Source organism: Triturus cristatus, chromosome 11, assembly GCF_964204655.1.
Source record: "Triturus cristatus chromosome 11, aTriCri1.1, whole genome shotgun sequence".
NCBI classification, from domain to species: Eukaryota; Metazoa; Chordata; class Amphibia; order Caudata; family Salamandridae; genus Triturus; species Triturus cristatus.
The window spans coordinates 677,076,479-677,095,660 of NC_140594.1; the positions used below are offsets into that span (position 1 = coordinate 677,076,479).

The 19,182-nt window shown below is 43.7% G+C and overlaps 1 protein-coding gene across 2 annotated transcripts in view; it reads right to left on the minus strand.

Moving 5' to 3' along the window:
* LOC146785315 (alpha-1,4-N-acetylglucosaminyltransferase-like) overlaps window positions 1-19,182 on the minus strand; it is a 273,866-nt gene that overhangs the window by 221,588 nt on the left and 33,096 nt on the right. The gene's annotated exons all lie outside the window — the stretch shown is intronic.

A 19,182-nucleotide genomic window follows, 5' to 3' on the forward strand; every position in this document is an offset into this window, starting at 1 on the left:
TTTTAATGCTTGTTCTCTTTGGGAGGCGCAGCTGGGTGTTTAATTGACAGAGGCTATTTCCAAAAGGTGGAAGACAGGCATCTCCTGTGGTTCCGTTGTTTACAGCAAAGGTTCAGTTACATGACAACTGGCCAATTATGATCTAATTGGTGAACTGGTACAACACAATCAGAGGATGAAACAAGGTTCCCTAACAGAGAAGCGAGAAGGATAACCATGAGGATAGCTCACTCGGTCAAAGATCCTGCTACAGGTACCGAAGAGAAGCCTGCAAGTTACTTGTTACTGTCCTATATTATAATTTAGCGGGTTAATGTACCTGTGGTAGGTCACTAACTCAGTGCAACCTGCAGGCTACAGATGTCAGCTTAATCTAGCCGCTGGTGAATGCTGTTTGTGTGTGACCCACTCGTTCAGTACTAGCTTTCTAACCTAAAGCACATTGCATACTGGGGTTTTAGAACCTGTCACAGCTGGATCCCACGAGTGAACACCGTGCAACCAATGATTGGTTATAAAGTGGACTGATTGACGGTGTCACATAATAGAGGCAGCTATGTCAGGGTAGGACACCGGGCAGATTACTACCCCGGCCTCAGAGATGTGCTTGAGATCTACAAAACACAGTTTCTCTTTTTTTTCTTTGTACTTCGTATCAGGACTTTGCGACTTTCAAAGTGTTTGCTTGAACATGTTAGGAAAGCCTCACTAGACGGATAAATTAGCATGATTTTAGTAGCGCTATGAAGAAACAAATACTGTGGCAGCAGGCGCTATGCAAAAAGAAGGCATTCTGATACACTGATTACTACGGTGCCAGCTTTAACCAGCAACACAAGGGAGGAGGGAGGGTTGTTGGTGGGAATTAAATCTGGACGGGGGAGGGAAGGGGCAAAAAGGAAGCAGAAACAGCTGGGAGGAGGCTGGGCTAAAACAACATAAGCACCGGAGCAGCAATGGCAGGATTGAATTAGGGACTGCAGAGATATGTAAAAAGGTAAATAACATGTGCCTAGTGAAAGAAGCATAATTTTAAAAGGTGTGCAGCTCTGCAAAACAAACCATTGCTGCAGGTATTCACTAAACGTAGTACAAAGCCTTATTAACCATTTCCAATGGGATGTAAACGGTCACGGAGCCCACAGCAGGGCAGGGAGACGAGGAGTGGGGTGTCCTGGAAAATGAATCAGCCTGGGCTGAGACACACGGATGGGCTGCTAAAGCCTGCTGTGTGGAAATGGCAGGAAGACAGCAAACTGCCAGAGAGGGGAGCAGTGGCTGTTAGTACATGTGCAATCCATAAGGGTCATGGAAACTAAAGCAAATGGGGAGGAGCTATCTGTAATCCAAGAGCTAGGGTAGATTAAAGGGATTACTCATGTGAGCAGCGATTAATGAAATTACAAAGATGCAAGTGTTTGTGATAATACATTTAAGATAAAGATGTTGAAGCTTACATCAGGAAGAATAAAGACACAAGTCTGAAGTGTTTTCTTCTGAAGCAGCATCTGCGTTTTTTGAGGAAACAAGGCAGGTTTTTTTTTAGTTAGCCAGCCTTGATATTTTCTTTTATCCTTTTTTCCCCCCAAAGAGCTTACGTGTGGGGGAGGGGACTGAAGAGAGCTGAGATGAAAGAATGCCTTGGCTTCTGAAGGGGGAGGGCAGAGAGCGAAAAAGAGTAGCCTGCTGGGAACTTGCCTCACATTTCTTTCTACTAGCGTTTCTTGTAAATGGACAGCTGTTTTAAATGATGCTGGTTAGAGACAAGTGACAGCTGAACAACCAAGCCACATTCCAATACCCCCAGCCCCAAACTGTTTGTACTTTAGGTGTCAACTGACAGGACCGTTTGTGAACAGGTATTCTGAAACAGAGATTATTCAACAGTTAACAATGCCTAGAGAGAGCAGGCTTCGCATCACGTGACTTGTGGTATACGGAACACATTGTTTTGCAACCCCTGTGAACACGCCTAGGAATGTGTTTTTTCTAAGTGGGCGAATCTGCTTTCTAGAACGGACAAGTTTTCAGAACGTCAAGGGGAAGGGTGGTTCCACTTTCATGAGACCTGATTTCAAAGCAATCCTCCTGAAACGTGATCACGCACTTAAACGGGGCTACTGTACGCATATTTTGTTGACGTCCCTACTACAAGCGAGTTAATGCTTTAAATGTAAAGACACAAATAAAGCTTTATCACCAACTTGACTGATTGCAAAACACACAGTCACAACACTGCACCGGACCCTAGGAGAATTATTCCTGTATCACTAAGTATTAGCACAAATCGCGGAATCCCCCGAGAGGAGTATTTGGATGGAACCCCCACGTACCTTTCTGACGGCATGGTCGCCCACGCTGCTGCATGCTCTGCAGTTCCTGCGATTGTCTCGGCAAGATCTCGGCTTGTGCTCTCTGTCTCCCCCACCCCCCTGTCTCCATCGCACACGGAGCGGAGTCTCAGCCATGGGAGGGGGCAGACACATGCACACACAACTTAACAAGCACGGTGCTGAAAGTGAAAAGGGACTGCGCTGCAGCCGATCTCTTGTCTTTATGGGACCATGTGTTTCAAACACATGGCCCCATAAAGATAAGAAATCGCTTGCGACAGACGCAAAGCAGACTAGCCAGTCTAAGTGGGCCGGCACAAAAAGCCAAAGGGAGGCAACACAGATAGCTTATTTCCAATGGCTGGTCACCGTTTAGCATAAATGGTGACGCCAGCCAATGGAAATAAGGGGCAGGGTTTAAAGCCCTTTTCTAAAAGTACTGATCTGCATTAAATCTCGCCGCAGCAACGCTAGGCGAGACCTAAAAAGTATCATCAATTTACCAAATGTATCCTTCATTAGGCTTTCCAGTCCTACATTCCTAATTGTGCCTTGGTCATTGCCACCACAGTATACAATCATCAGGCCTGGATGTTGGAAATCTGCAATGCTTTCAACCAAAGGTAGCAATTTATGTCACTTTAACACTCTCTGGCCAACACAAGTAATGTCCACATTAGGTAAACATAGGTCCCTGTCAATGCCACTCATTCTAGCACTCTCTCTGGCCCAATACACAAAACTACGGCCCACACCCAGACTCTGATCATTTTGGAGACACGAAGGAGTAGCACACAGGAAAAGTCTGCAGCACAATGAGGCAGATTTGAAGATGAAGGGCAGTTATAATTGAGGAGAGGACCTAAAATATAAAACAACATATTTGATTGGATGGTGGACTTGTGCAGGGACCTAACATTAGGTAGTGACTTTAAGAAAAAAAAATACCCACCTCTGTGATTGGCTTTGGAGAAATAAACAAAAGTTATGTAGTTTGGGATATGCTTGGATTTCCAATCAGCCAACCACACCTGCTACAGTTAATGTGAATGGAAACTTAGCCAAAAATGTGTGGGGGGAAGGGAACAGAAGAGACTGCACTGTGAAACTTGAAAGCACAGTGGTCTACAAACATTGCTTGTTAGGGAGTGTTTGGGTTCTAAATGCAAAGCATGAACAGCACATTGTTGAATTATTGTAAGGGAAATTGTGTGGAGCCACTGTGAATATACAAGTGGGGCCACACTGGGCACAACAATGGATCCGCAGACCTGCCCAAAAACACTACCATATTGAGCTTCTTCACAAAACAAATGGAAAGAGATAAAAAGCAGTGACCATTTAGAAGTGATATTAGATGACATGAAGCCTGTGATTTGCTAAGTACAGCAGTATCATTGAAAGGAGAATGGGAAGGGTAGCCATTATTGGTACTTTTCTACTGAGAGTAGAACACCATTCTATATTTCTTGTTTGAGATATTAACTGATATTAACAGAAGAGTTGGAGAGCAGCAAAGATAATTTACTGGCATGGGAATTTGGGTGTACTGTTACAACTGAAAATGTGTACTTCACAGTAAAAGGGAACATAGATAGGAGGTTATATGGGGACATTAAGTAAAAACATACTGACCAGGCAAAAAGAAAGAAGAATTGGAATACTGAAAATATAGTTATTTTGTTCAATCTGTATGAATGAATGTGTATGAAATTGTAAATGGGTGCCCGGTAATTGTATGCAGTTTAATAGTATGTAATTTGTACCCACTTATACAGTTAGGCAGGCAGGCACTTACACACCTATTTACACTCCCAGAAAAGCACTTACATACCCACAACTCTTATAGCTAGACATTGGCTGACACACAGTCAAACATCCATAAAACCATTCACACACCCATTTACTCACATATACATACACTTACATAATCATTCACACATCCATACAGGTACTGTTAGCCCCACTCAGTCATCCAGTCACATACTCAGACACCCAGTTGGACTTAGGAGTCTGAACACTTTACCACTGCTAGATAGTGGTAATGTGTACGTTCTTCTCCCCAAAACATGATTTTTTTTGACTTAGCCACTATTGGTATGTTTAATTTATCTGTAAGTCCCAAGTAGAGTGTACTACTGTGCCCACATCCTGTAAATTAAATGATACTAGTGTGCCTGCAGCAGTGATTGTGCTACCCAGACAAGTAGCCCTTTAAACATGCCTCAGGTCTGCAACTGCAGAGCCTGTGTGTGCAGTTTAGACTGACATGTTGATTTGGCATTCAAAACCTCTTGCTCGTCCTTAAACTTTCCTTTTTTATTACTGTGAGGATGACAGCGCCGGGGTGGACTGGAAGTGGGGAAAGACCAAGCTGACCCAATCCGGACCGGAAGCAGGCAACAATCTAGCGTTGGCCCAAGAGAGCGGGTAGGAGTTTCCAAGCAAAGCAGAAGGGAGAGACTCAAAAGACACGGAAGACAGAGGCGAGAACGGAGGCGAGAATGGAGGCGAGAACAGAGGCGAGAATGGAGGAAGACGGACGGAGTGGAAGGAGAGAAGCAGCGAGGTGGAGAACGGCGAGAGAGGTGGAGCGGAGGACGGCAAGAGCGGAGGAGCAGAGGACGGTGAGAGCGGAGGAGCGGAGGAAGGCAAAGGCAGAGAGGAGCGGAGGGGACGGAGTCAGCAGAGTTCCCTGTACACCCCGTCCATACCCGGCGGGCTGAGAGAGGGAGAAGACGTCCCGGGTCCGACGCCACGGCCCTGGAGACGGGCCGTGGCATAAGGTGAGTACCCCTCAGGGGAGCATTCTGGTGGGTGTTGTGGGAAGGCACGGGGAGGTAGGGCACTCGGGTAAAGGTGGCTCGTGTTGTAGGATCCTGCACAAACCTTCCCGCACTTACGAATTGGTGACGGTAGCACTGACCAGACCTAAACCCGCAAGACCAGTTATTTACCCGGTCCGTTCTTTCTTTTCCCTCCCCTGCCCATCGAGAGTGTCTGAGAGAGCGAGAGAATCCCGGAGAACCCTGACCTGTCCCGACCCTGACGGCCTGGAACCAGGAACCCAGGAGAGAAACCATCTCCTTCACCTTTGTGTTGTCTTTTCAGTTGGAACCTTGTTGTTTGCAGTCCTGAACATTCCTATCAAGAGAACCCTAATATATCACGTACTCCATATCACGGCTTCTTGTGTTCCCTTACGCCCTTCCGGCGGTCCTATCCCCTACAATTGCATATAAGTTACCCTTAATATAAGCTCCAGGTAGCTGATAGGGGAGGGTGGTATGTGCTTAAAATGTAAGATGTATACTTTTAAGTTTCAGCCAGTTGCATATGTACTTACACACCCATACACCTAGTTATACAAAGAAGAGGATGTAGCCTAACGGCTAAGGCGGTCGATCTCAATTCTGGGGAACCGGGTTCGAGTCTTGGCAATGACGCTCAACATCCTGTGATTCTGTCCAAATCACAAGGGGCCATATGTATGAAGCAGTTTTGTGATCGCATAATCTGCAAATTGCAAAAAAACGGTGTATGCGATCGCAAAACACAGCTTTGCTATGTAAGAGACGCAAAATTGCTAATGGCAAAATCTGCGATTAGCAATTTTGCGATTATTACAAATTCACAAAATGTGACTCAACAATAGTGAATGTCGCAATTGTTGAGCTCGCAAGTAGCGAATTCACAAATCGGAATGCGAGAAAAAATAGCTAAAAGCGATTAGTCGAAATTTGCAATTTTGAGATTCGCAATTACCACCAAGTATGAGCAGGTGGTAACCAGGTGCAAACTATTTAAGGAGGCCCACAATGCGACAGATCATTTCAACAATGGTTGGGCTGTATGTGATAGCCAGGAGGCTGCGACTCAGAGCTGCTGCACCGAGAAGGAGACGCCAGGAAAGGAACTTTCGAGCGCGCATAACCCTGTTCCAGCGGACTGAGGAGGAGATCCATACAAACTACAGGCTGGATGAAGAGAGCATCCTGGATTTAATAGCGGAGCTCAAACCTATACTTGAACACCCCACACGCAGGACACACACCATCCCCACCCATATACAAGTCCTGTGCTCACTACACCTCTTGGCATCAGGTAGCTTCCAGGGGGTGATAGCCACAGCAGGAGGGGTCTCATAGAGTGCATTGTCGCGCTTTTTCCAAGCGTTCCTTGATGCCATGGTACAGAGGCTGCATCACCACATCCACTTCCCCAGCACACCACAGGCACTAGACCAGACCAAGCAGGAGTTCTATCAAATTGTACAGTTTCCCCACGTCATTGGATGCATAGATGGGACACATGGCGCCATATCCCCCCCCCCCCCCCCCCCCAGGAACGAGTATGTGTTCAGAAATCGCAAATCCTACCATTCCCTGAACATACAAGTGGTGTGTAATGCCAAGCACATTATCACCGACATCGTCGCAAAATACCCAGGCAGCAGGCACAACGCTTTCATCTTCCGCCACAGTGGGATACACCGTCGACTCACAAGTGGGGAGTTTGATGAGGGATACCTACTAGGTAATTGCATTTGTACAAAGGACACACTAGTAAAGGACAGCATTGGCAGGATAGTGTTTAACCATATTCCTCCCACCCCACAGGTGACAGTGCGTATGCGGTCCGTGAATTCATACTGACTCCTTACCTGAATCCTGCCAACGCTGGGAAGCAGAGGTACAACAGTGCCCACATAGCAACCAGATGTACCATTGAGCGGACCTTCGGAATTCTCAAGAGCAGATTCAGATGCCTACATAAGAGTGGAGGGGCACTACAATACAGCCCCAATACCTGTTGCAAGATAGTGGTAGCATTTGTCATGCTGCACAACATCGCCACCAGGAAAGGCACACCAGTGGAGCTCAGTGAATGGGATTCATCTGATGAGGAGGGGCCAGTGCTAGGACTCATGCCAGCCGGTGTAATTGGTGCAGCTGCCGGGCGCCAGAGGCGAGATGAGATCACACAGAACTATTTCTAGGTAAGAAAATATGACACAATGCTAACTATCAATTATGAGACTGTGTTTTATTTCCTTGACTACAGGATTAATATCAGCAGGCAGCCTGTGTAGCACACAATGTATTATTCAATGCCCAGCACATGTTAGGATCACAGTGCGAATGAACAATCTGGACCAAGTGTTCGTGTACACTGGGTTAATGCACCCATCTCCTTGTCCAAGTCTGAGCACCTCAACTGCGGCGCTGTCGGCCAGTAGCCCCTGGCTGTGGGTGCACAGTGCCCTCCTCACCTGTCCCAGAAGCCATACTGTGATGCACACTACAGCGCCTATGCGGGGGGGGGCGGGGGTGTAATGCTGCTCCTGCCAGATTGGGCGTCCTCGTCTTTCGGAGTGAGGATTCCTGGGCCAGTAATGCGAGCTGCCCGCAGCTCATCCATAGCACATGTCACCTGTACCAGGGACCTTGTCACGTCCTGGCTGTTGTGTGCCACCTCACGCTGCATACTGATGCTGCGCCTTGACAGCACATTGGTTGCTGAGGAAAGGAAGTTGACTGCCCTGGTGTAGAGGTATAGGCGCTGCATCCCCCTGCGCCTAGCAGCACGATCCGCCCTCAGTTCAGTACAGAGTGCCTCCAGGGCACCCGTCATGCCCATGAAGCCAGCCCTGATTTGCCTCTGTATTGACCTGATATTTCTCGCCTGCAGGCGCTGGACTTCCAACATGTGCCCCTCCAGCCCTCTGAAGACTGTGTCCTGTCCTGGGACTGCTGCACTGATGAATGCACGTGCCCTGCGCCTGGATGGTATTGGCAGGATTGGATCAGCACGTGCTCGATCACGGTGTCGTGGCTTGGCTGACCCGGGATTGGTTGGACATCGCTATCGGTGTCCTGGGCTTCCTCCTCCAGCGGGGGCAATGGTGGCATTGCAATCCGCCTGCTGTGTTTTGGAGGGATGACTGGGCTGCCCTCCTCCTCCATTCCCTCCTCTTGCCCTGTTGCCTCTGGGTTAGGGGAATCATCCTCGCCTCCACTGACTGTTCCCTGTGTTTCTGATGGTGTTGTGGACGTAAATGCACACATTCATTTTCTGTCCTGACTTGCATCTGTCATGCATTAAAAATCACTGTTTGGAGTTACATGGGTCTTGTCTGTCTGTATTTTGCCTTTCATGATGCGCACATACTGTTTGGGACTGGCTGGGAGTCAATGCTCCACTGTTATGTGCATGTGATTACATCTCCCATAATGCATTGCTGTGTGTGCTTGTGTACCTGCACTGGATTTTTAGTTTTGTTGTGCCCCAGGGTCTCTCCTGGGTGTGTGGGGGAAGTAGGGGGGTATCAAGGGTGTGATGGCATGCTTCTTACCTTGTCTTGGTTCTGGGGGGGTCGGAGCTGTCAAGGTCTGCCACGCCCATTACACTCTCTGGAAGCAGGGTCCCCTCAAACATTTCCTTGAGTGGTGTTGAGGTGGTGGCAGTAGAGATCCCACCGCCGGTCTTCTTGGCCTGCTCCAACCTTGCAGCGACCTTCTCCTTTGAGCGCTGGCGTATGTCGTACCAGCGCTTCCTGAGGTCTTCCACGCTTCGGTGGGTGACGCTAATTGCGTTTACTTTACACTGGATATCAGCCCAAATCCTCCTCTTGCGTGTTTCAGGCACACGCAGGGACTTTTTTCCAAAGAGGTGCTCGTGGCTAACGACCATTTCCTGAATCAGCACCTCCAGCTCACTTTCAGAGAACTTTTGTTTTCTTTTTCTGGGGGTCTCCCCCTGCTGCTGATTGTCCTTGCTGGCCATGTCTCCAAGCTCTGCCATTGTTTGTAGCACTGCAGTGATCCCTCACCTCCACTCCTACTCTCTCACTGTGCTTCTGAGACTCAGGTGCAGCATGGGTAGTCACACTTCCTGGTTGTGATGTCATCATGCTGCACCTGAGTTTCCAATTCTCTAATTTGCGAATTTCACAAATTTGCGATTTTTTAGTATAAGTAATCGCTATTTGAAGTTTTGCAATTGGGAATAGCGATTTTTAGGGAATCGCTATTTTTGTGCGATTTTTTTGTACATACCGTTTTGCGATTCTCAATTTGCGATTCGCGAAAAATCGCAATTTGGCAATCGCAAAAAGGGGGTTTGATACATATGGCCCTTCATCTCACCATGCCTAACAAAAATGAATGTGTCCTTGTGTAATGCAGCTGGTGCTCACGTAAAGTGCTCTGATACCTTCAGGTCAAGTTCGCGCTACAGAAAACTACAAAATAAAAAAGGAAGAAGGTGTAGACATGCATCTGTGTATAAATGGGATGGCAGTAGTATTTATAGTGTTCTCCAGGAAGCAATTAATAAAGACCTTTCCTGCTTAAATTTCCATTTTAAAGTGTGAAGCAGAAAATTGCAATGTTGCAAGTATTAGATCCATGCAATGTGAGGAAATACTCTAATTTACAAGATAACTCATTGGCATGTATATCCAGGAAACTGTGCAGAAGCACCTTTCATCATTTTTTAATGTTGGCTGTTCATCATTCAAAAATGCTAAATTTAAGTTAGACGACATTATTTTGTAAAAAGTCCTGCATTGTGTTGAGGAGAAATGAACAAAACACTTTTGTATGGTACAGCATCAGAGGTTAAAAATGTTTATGAAGACATTTAGTTAAGTTTCTTTAGTCCTGACGTAGAGTCTGAGGAGAATCAGTAGTTGGTATGTTTAAGTGTAGAGGAACAGAACACAGATATCAGTACTGATAACATTGCACGAGAAAAAGTGAAGTTTAATGCAGCTTCTACAGAGAAACCAAACTATGTTTGTATTTGCTGTCGGCACACTAATTCCAAAGGTCAAATTCAAAATGTTATTGTGTTAATGAAAACTGAACAAGAAAATAGAAAAAATGGCTAGAATTTGCAGTGTATATATTTGTGGAAGAGCGTTTTGATTTGTCAACGTGCAGATCACCTACAAGTATTGCTATAATAAATTAGAGGAAACAAAATGCCTGCCAGAGCAATACATAATAAATTATAGTTGGTTTAAAGTCCAGAGGAACCTCAACAGCTAAAATGTTATGAACCAATACTAATACAATCTATACACCCTTTTCAAGCAATAGTTCATATGGAACTAACGACTGGGAAGCTATTACCCACTGAGCTATAGAAAAGCCTTGAAAGCAGAGTTGTGTACTTATCTTTAGATTTTAAATGCAATATTGAAACTGTGGGTGTAGAGAGAGATTTGGAAGGACAGCTTCTTATTCTAGTGAATGGTGTGCCCACAAAAAACTAAATAATCTGGCAGGAACTAGTAGATGTAAATAAGATAACTACATTCTATCTTAAAGACAATAATGTATACTGTAAAGATGTAGATGTTGTTGAACATGGAAGTTGCATGGAGAGAGAAAGGTTGTCTTCAAGTGAACAGTTTGAAACGTGGATAGGAGTAGATCTGAAGAAATATATGAGCACTACAGTTTCCATTTACTGCATTCAAAAGAGGTTATGGCGGATGCTGTTGAGCTGTATCAGATAAAACAAGCTAAAGGAGTTCTAATGAGTGTGTGAGAGAAAGGTTTAGAGGCTTGATGTTTTCCTCAACTATTTCCAACTGGAGTAGACAGATCGTATAATGACCACCCTGTGCAAATACCTGCAGCAGAGTATAGGTCAACAAGATTACATTCAGAGGACTCTAGATTACGACAAAGTATTCCATATTTATTTCATTTCTTATTTGAAAGTGATTTGTCTGGACTTTCATATGTTGTTAATCATATTCTTAAAACATGAGTTAATCTACAAAATATGTCAAATATGTCTGCAAAAGACTACATTGAGAAAATTCATTGAAAAGATGAGAAGCTGGAGTACAATTTGATAAATGCAAGGGCATGTCAACGTGGAACCAATGAATATTGGTATTGTTGTTATGGTGAGGTGAAGTGCATGTTGCGAAAATTATGTGCACCAACTTGGTTTGTAACCCTGAGTGGTGCAGAATATGCATGGGGTGACTAACATGACTTTTTGAGAAAAGCAAACTCTAACATTAAAGAAACTGAAGTGAAGACACCTGGAGAACTTTGCTCTTTAAATCCTGAAAATGTTTGTAGGTATTTTAACCCCAGATTTCAAGGTATGCAGCCCTAATCTGCAACTAAAACAATCCACCTCTTGGAGAAGTTACTGATTTCTTTTGGCAAAAGAATACCAAGCAAGAGGTGGTCCTGTTGTGGGTAAAATATGCACCTACATTTGGAACAGACACAGATGAGTCTGTACTTTCTTTCATACAGGAGTATGTTATATGTAGTACAACAATTCTTACTTTTTCAATAACATAGATGAGGAAAGGACTGTCGGCGGTAATACAGAGAAAAAGGAAAGTTTTATACAAAATATTGTTTTAGATTTCCAAGAACTGTTATTTTAAAAGGAAGAGTGAACAGTTTTATGTCTGCAGCCAGACACACACTTACTCGTAAACCACCAAATAACACGTACAACTTTAAGAGAACAAAGGCTTCAAAATATATTAATGACTACAATCCTGTGATTTTCAAAATGTGGAATGCCAATATGGATATTCAATATGTGGTAGACAACTTTATGGCTGTTGCTTGTTATGTTACGCCATATATAACAAAATATGAGAAGACAGATGAGAGATGCGCAAGAAGAGATTTCTGCTGAAAAGACTCTACCAAAAGAATTATACAGCTTCATTTTACAGATGCTTTTACACAGGTAAATTGTATCCTATTAATGCTGTGACCACTGAATTTTGCTAGTTCATTTTCTAAGTTGAAAGGAATTGTTTGGGTGAGTCTAGGCCCAAATCAAGTAGGAGCTCAGTTTTGAAATCTTTTCCAGAAACAGAATATCTTGCAGAGTTTGAACCAGACAGCACAGACACTGTGAAAACAAACATGTTGGATACTTAGTATTCAAAAAGGAGTGTACATATAGAAAAGGTCTGTCTATATGAAGTTCTCAGTACTACATATATGGAAACAATGTGACAAAAAATGTAGATGAAGTTAAATTTGCAGTAGTTGGTTGCAACGGGTGTTTGGTGCGACAGAGCAAGGGTAGTCTAATTAACCATAGAAAACTGAGTTGCCAGACTGCTGTAAAAAGAATGTTTTCTTATTTGCCACTTTTGCAGCTGTTTAAAACTTTGCGTTCTGAAACAGAATTACTGGGACAGTTTGACTGCTATGAAGACCCTTTCAGTGCTGCGAATGATTGCATTGAGTGCTCAGTATTTCCAAACTTCTTGAAATGTTGAATGATGAAATTCAACTGGAAGATACAATTGCTGCTGAGGCAGCTAAGGAGAGCTCACAAAGCAGCCAACATTTGGGATTCAAAGTCAAGACTCACTTGGATAACTAATCATTCAAAATGAGACTGGTATTGCAATGAATGAGGTAGAGCCAGCGATGGAGTAAGCAAGTCAGGCAACAATTACTCTGGCAGATTATTGTACAACTAAATGATGAGCAAAGGAGATATATTTGGAAGTGAAAGCTACAGTTGAGCATGGATTGCTTCATGACAGGAAAGAGTGTCTGTGTTCAACATTTAAGCATCTTCTGTTGTAAGTCGTGGCCAAGTTGGTACTGTTAAAGGTTTCCTAAACAAGTTCATACTGCTTTTTTGCAGAAGAATACAGTCTGCAATTTATCATGTGTGGTTACAGCACCTACTGGATTAGCTGCACACAATATTAAAGGTATTACTGTACATTGTCTTCTAATTCTGCCTGTAAAACAAACTGGAATACCAAAGGTTAGACAGTAAAAAAGTTGAAACCTTTAGTCATTGATAAGGTGAGTATAGTCTCAAACTTAATGTTTGCTTTTGTGGATTTCAGAATGCAAGACGTTTTGAGAATGGATTACGATGTCCTATTTGGAGGGAAGTATTTAATTGTTTTTGCAGATCTACTGCAACTTACACATGTGAAGGATCAGCCTGTATTCAAAACACTGCTCTATGATAAAACTAGGAAATCTTTGGGAAGCATTGTAAATGTGAATATTTGGTTACATTTCAAATGCAAAGAATTAATCAGGAATATGTGACAAGCATCTGATATGGAATATGGACATATTCTGAAGCATATTAGAGTAGGTGTTCTTTCAAAAGAGGTAAGGCTTGTTCTGGAAAGTCATCTAAGAAAACTTAATGTGTGTCTAATGCCTACTCTAGAGGAGTTTGTATTTTTAACAATGAATTGCTAGAATTGGAAAAAGAAGAACATTTTCAACTGAAGGCAATAGATAAATTGTAACACCAGGATGTCACCATATTGCTGCATGACAAGTTACAAACAAAACTGGATTCATTAGAGACAACCATTTCACGGACTGCAGGATTGGAGAAATGTGTACGCAAAACCTGTAGAGCGATTTTGCGCCAACATTTGATTGGTGAAGTAGGTTTGGCTAATGGTTCTATGGGTAAAATTATTGACTTTGTTAATTTTCCAAATAAGAATGAGGTAGAATACTTTGTGATTATAATTGATCAGACTGACAATGCAAAGCAAATCTACTGCATGCCTTTTGCTTGTGAAAGATATCTGTTCGACTGAAACAGTTTCAAGTTTCTCTAGCATATTCGTAAGTCACAATGTTTAAGTGCAGATGCAGCAAATATTAATATTGGTACTACATTGTTTAAAGAAGGCATGTCATGTGGCTTTGTCTCGAGTTAGGACATTGTCTAGTTAGTATCTGGTTGAATTTGATGACAGCAGATTAAATGCAAATACAAGTTGTGTAAAATAATAAAACCAATTAAGAAGTCTTTACTCTCCTCACTTAGGGCTGTATTTAGTTTACGAGAGAAAGGCCACTTTGTCCAAAGCATAAACCTTCAAAGCAGTGCGGTGATGTTGTTGCAAAGAAGTAAATAAAAGAGAAGTTAGGGCCTGATTACGATGGCGGTGAACCCACCACCTGCAACATGTCGGTGGCGGGTTCACCGCCATGGTAAGGCCATTCTCCTTCCGCCAGATAAGGATGGTGGGCGATGTGCTGGCGGGCAGAAAGCCCATCCGCCATGGGTCCAACAAAGGCAATCATTATGATTGCCTGCATCCCAAGAATGGTGGTGGTTCCTAGCAGGCACCGTCCACCACATTAGGATGCTGCATCCCGCCAGCCTTTCCATGGCAGTTCCTCCACCATGGAAAGGTTGGCGGGGATTGATTTTGGGGGCACGTTGCGGGTCCCCCTTGTGCAGGGGCACTTTAGTTTTGTACCTGGGGGCACCTAAGGTGCTCCCTTACATTTCCTTGCACCAAGTGGCAGGGAAAAACAAAACGTGCATTTTTAACTTTGCAGAAGGTGCTTCAGCCAGTGCAATTTGTGGAGCAGGACCGCTGCCATATAGGTGGGCGGTCCCTATCCCTGAGACGATGGCATATGGACTGAAGTCTGTCCGCCATCCTAATGACCCCCTAAGTTATTAAGAAACAAAAAATTGAAAATGAGGGAGATGTTGTTTACCAGTTGTCAAACTCCTCTGGTGTGAACTACTATGCTAATGTTGTGTTAAACATACTATTTGTACTACTTCGTGTTGTAGATGCAATTAAACAGAAATGACAAAAAGGACTGTGTTCTGCACTGTATGTTTGTTGCAACATCTATGTAGTGACAAAAGAAAAACACATTGTGCGTCACACATTCGAGATCTCGTAGATGTATGTAGTGGATCTGTACAGTTTACTCAAGAGACTTAAAAGGATACACAGGAGTTTTTAATGGTGATGTTTGCTGTTTTCAAAGAAGAATACCTTCTGATGTCTTATTTGGACTTACTTATTGATGGAACCATGAATGTGAAGATTGCTCATACAGATCAACTACAGGAATAGATTCAGAGCGTGTTATTTATTTAACATTACCAGACTGCAAAAGTGAAGTTTTGACAGATTGCCGAGATAAGCTTCACAATACAATGTATGCTCAAATAGTCAAACAGATATTGTGTCAATGTTACATGTAGCAAGGAGTGGCAAATATGTTATTTTAATGCTACAATGATGCAGAACAGATGCAACAAAATTAGAAACTGAGATTACTAACTTTAAAGTGGAACAAATATCTATTTCTGGGGAAATATATAATAATACTACTATCATTTTTCATGAAGAAATTAGTATTAGATCTGGCCATTACACTGTCTATCTAAAAAGTGAAAAAGTGGATGGACAGAATTGAATGATAGCAACCTGAAATTTAAGCAAAGATTGACTTTGAAGTTAGCAAATTCATAACTTTTGTTTTTGGAGCCAAATTTCTATGGAGGATTCCAGTTGTAAAAATGGAATACTATCTTTATGGAAGATGCATTATCAGTGTTTACAACATCATGCGGCTAACAAAGGGTGATGTCTTTATACGGATTTGCCTATACTGGCGAGCCTTATATAACTACTAGCGCTTCTAAAGGAGAATACCTTATTTTCAGCAAATATTTCTTTGGATAAGCATCTTTTGTTTTTGGAACCAAAGTTCTAAGGAGGAGTACAGTTGTAAAAGTAGAATAGTCTCATTATGGTAAATCCATTACCAGAATTTATGACATCATGCAGCCAACAAAGGGTGACGTTTTTTACGAGGTTTTGCCTATGCCGGTGCCCCTTATATTTGTACTAGTAATTCTAATGAAAAATACCTAATTTACAGAATATTTTTTGGGGATATGTAGCTTTTGTTTCCCAAACCAAAGATCTAAGGAGGATTACAGTTGTAAAAATGGAATAGCCTTGTTATGGTAGATGCATTATCAGTATCTATGACATCATGCGACAAACAAAGGGCAATGTCTTTGTAAGGTTTTGCCTATGCTAGTGAGCCTTATATATGTACTAGTGCCTCCAATGAAAAAGACCTAATTTTCAGCATATGTTTCTTTGGATAGCAGAGCAGGTATAGATCAAATGACTGTTTAAATAATTATAGTGAGTGTAATACAAAGTGTTGCTTATTTGTACTGACATACTGAGCACTTTTGTTTTATTACAGTCTATATGATTGTTTTTTCCCACTGTTAAAGGATGAGTCTTTAGACAGTACATAACTTATGGGGAATAAGTATAAAAGCTGAGAACAGTTATAAAGAATATTTGAATGCTTATAATTACAGCTTGAGAAATATGTTAATAATTGTTGCAAAAGAGAGTTGTACATTGTTGAAATATTGTACATTTTAATATATAATTTTACAAATTGTAATTCTAATTCACTTTTGTTTATTTCTTTTTTATACGAGTGAATATCACCTTTTCTTGGCGAAATGTGGTTAACAAATTAATTGGTACAGTGTTGTTTCATTACTTTATACCATGGGAGGTTCCAGAGCACAAATAAAAAAACACATACACCCCCTTATACAGTCAGGCAGCCACTTATACTCCTATATAGATACTTCTAGACCCACTCACACACTGATACAGCCACTGACACACCCAGCCACACACCGATACAGATACTGACATACCCAGCCATACTCCGATACAGCCACTCACACACCCAATCACAGACTGATATTCCTACTTGTGTACCCACTCACACACTGATACAGCCTCTCACACACCGATACAGCCTCTTACACACCCAGCCACACACTGATACAGCCACTCACACACCCAGCCACACACCCATACGGCCACTCACACACCAATACAGCCACTAACACACCCACTCGTACCCTAATACAGACACTCATACACACACTCACACCGATACAGACACTTACACACCAACATACACACTGATATAGGAACTCACACACTGATATAGAAACTCACACACCAATACAGCCACTCATACACCCAACCACGCAGCAATACAGCCACTCACACACCCATTCAGACACTGATAGACACCCACACCCACTCACACACCAATACAGCCAGTCACACACCCACTCACAGACTGATACAGGTAGTCACACACCTGGCCGCACACCAACACCACCACTCACATACCTAGTCACACACTGAGACAACCAGTCACACACTGATACAGCCACTTACACACCCAGCCACAGATATAGCCACACACACATCAATACAGCCACTGACACACTCATTTACACACTGATACAGCCACTCTCAAACTCACCCACACACTTACACAACCACTCACATACTCAGCCACACACTGATACAGCCACTCTCACACTCATAGAGCCACTCACACACCCAGCAACATACCAATACAGCCACTCACATACTCACTCTTTTTTTAAAAAAACCTAAGGAAATAACTAATATTACAAGGACGTTATAATAAAAAATAAAACAGGCAGGGTCTTCTGGACCTGATTTTTAAGCCCCCCCCCCCCCAGATGGGCCAGGTACCGGGGGAATATTTATATATATTTGGAGGAGGGAGGCACACGCAGCCCCCGCCCAGGCTGATATCTACCCCAGGGACCCCATTCCCTGGGGCTTGGCCTTATTGGAAAAGTAGGAGAAAGACACACGGCCCCATCACCGGGGCTGATCTCAGCTCTGGGGACCCCATCAAACAGGGCCCAGCCATAGTTTAAAAGGAGGCCACACAGACCCCCTTCCCAGGCAAATTTCAGTCCCGGGGACCTTATCCCCGTGGTCTGGCCTTGTTAGAAAAAAAATGGAGAAAAGGCCCCATCTTCCGGGCTGATTTTGGACCCAGGTACCCAATCCCCCTGGGCCCAGCTAAAGTGAAAATGAGGTGGAATGCAAACCTCCCTTCCCTGGGCTGATTTTGACTCCAGGGACCCCTTCTCCTGGGGCTCGGCTGTATATACAACTGGAGAGAGGGGCAATCGGCCCCCCTCCCTGGGCCAAATTCAGCCCCAGAGACCCTATCCCCACCAAGTCCCAGCCACATTGACAAAGAGGAGGGTGACCGCAAGGGACATAGTGGGTTCTCCGCCCTCTCCATCCAAGTGCGCTCCCTGCCCACAGGAGCATGAAAAATGCAGTTGGACTTTATGTCTGTTTCCCTGCTGGCACTGCGGCGGGCAGGGAAACAGATGAAAAGATTGTTTCCACCTATAAGGAGAAGCTTTTTGACTTCTCCTTGAGGGCAGAGCAATGCCGACTTCCACAAAGCCGGCTGAGGACACAGCGGCATTAGGGCTCCTCGCGGCCTTAACAAAAGTGTGGTGGATGCCCTAGGTGGGCACCAGAGCACCCGCCCTTTGTTGGGACAGGCCCCGGGGAATGGGGTCCCCGGGGCCAAAATGAGCACGGGGAGGGGGCTGTGTGCCCCTCCTCATTTGCCAATGTGCCCCGGGCCTGAGAGATGGGGTACCCGGGTGGAAATTAGTCCATGTAGGGGGGCTGCAAGCTCACTCACACTTTTCCAATAAGGCCAGGCCCTAAGGTAACTATACCTCGTGCCCTCACCATGCACTGCTAATTACCCCACATATTACATCATTCATGACATATTCTATTACATTATTGATAATATTACTGGAACATTTGGCATACAATTATTGATGAGAAAACTGCATGCGGAGGCTCAAGTTATAGTTACTTTAGTGCATGAGTTATAGTTACTTGAGATAACTATAACTGCTGAATTTCTGTGGTTTTGTAAATAAAGCCTGAAGCGAACTACAACATCCAATACACACACATTTTAACATGATTTCCTTTGATATGTTCTATTAAGCTTCTGTCTGCATTATTTTCTTTTGGAATGTGTTGCAGTACGTGTGAGTAGCCATGCATGGTGCTAGACGTATTCCAAGGATGGGCTAGAGTATAACTATACCAAGCTGGCAGAGATCTCTGCACAAAAGAAAGTTGGTGCCGATGTCTCCGGTCGTTGGTTTG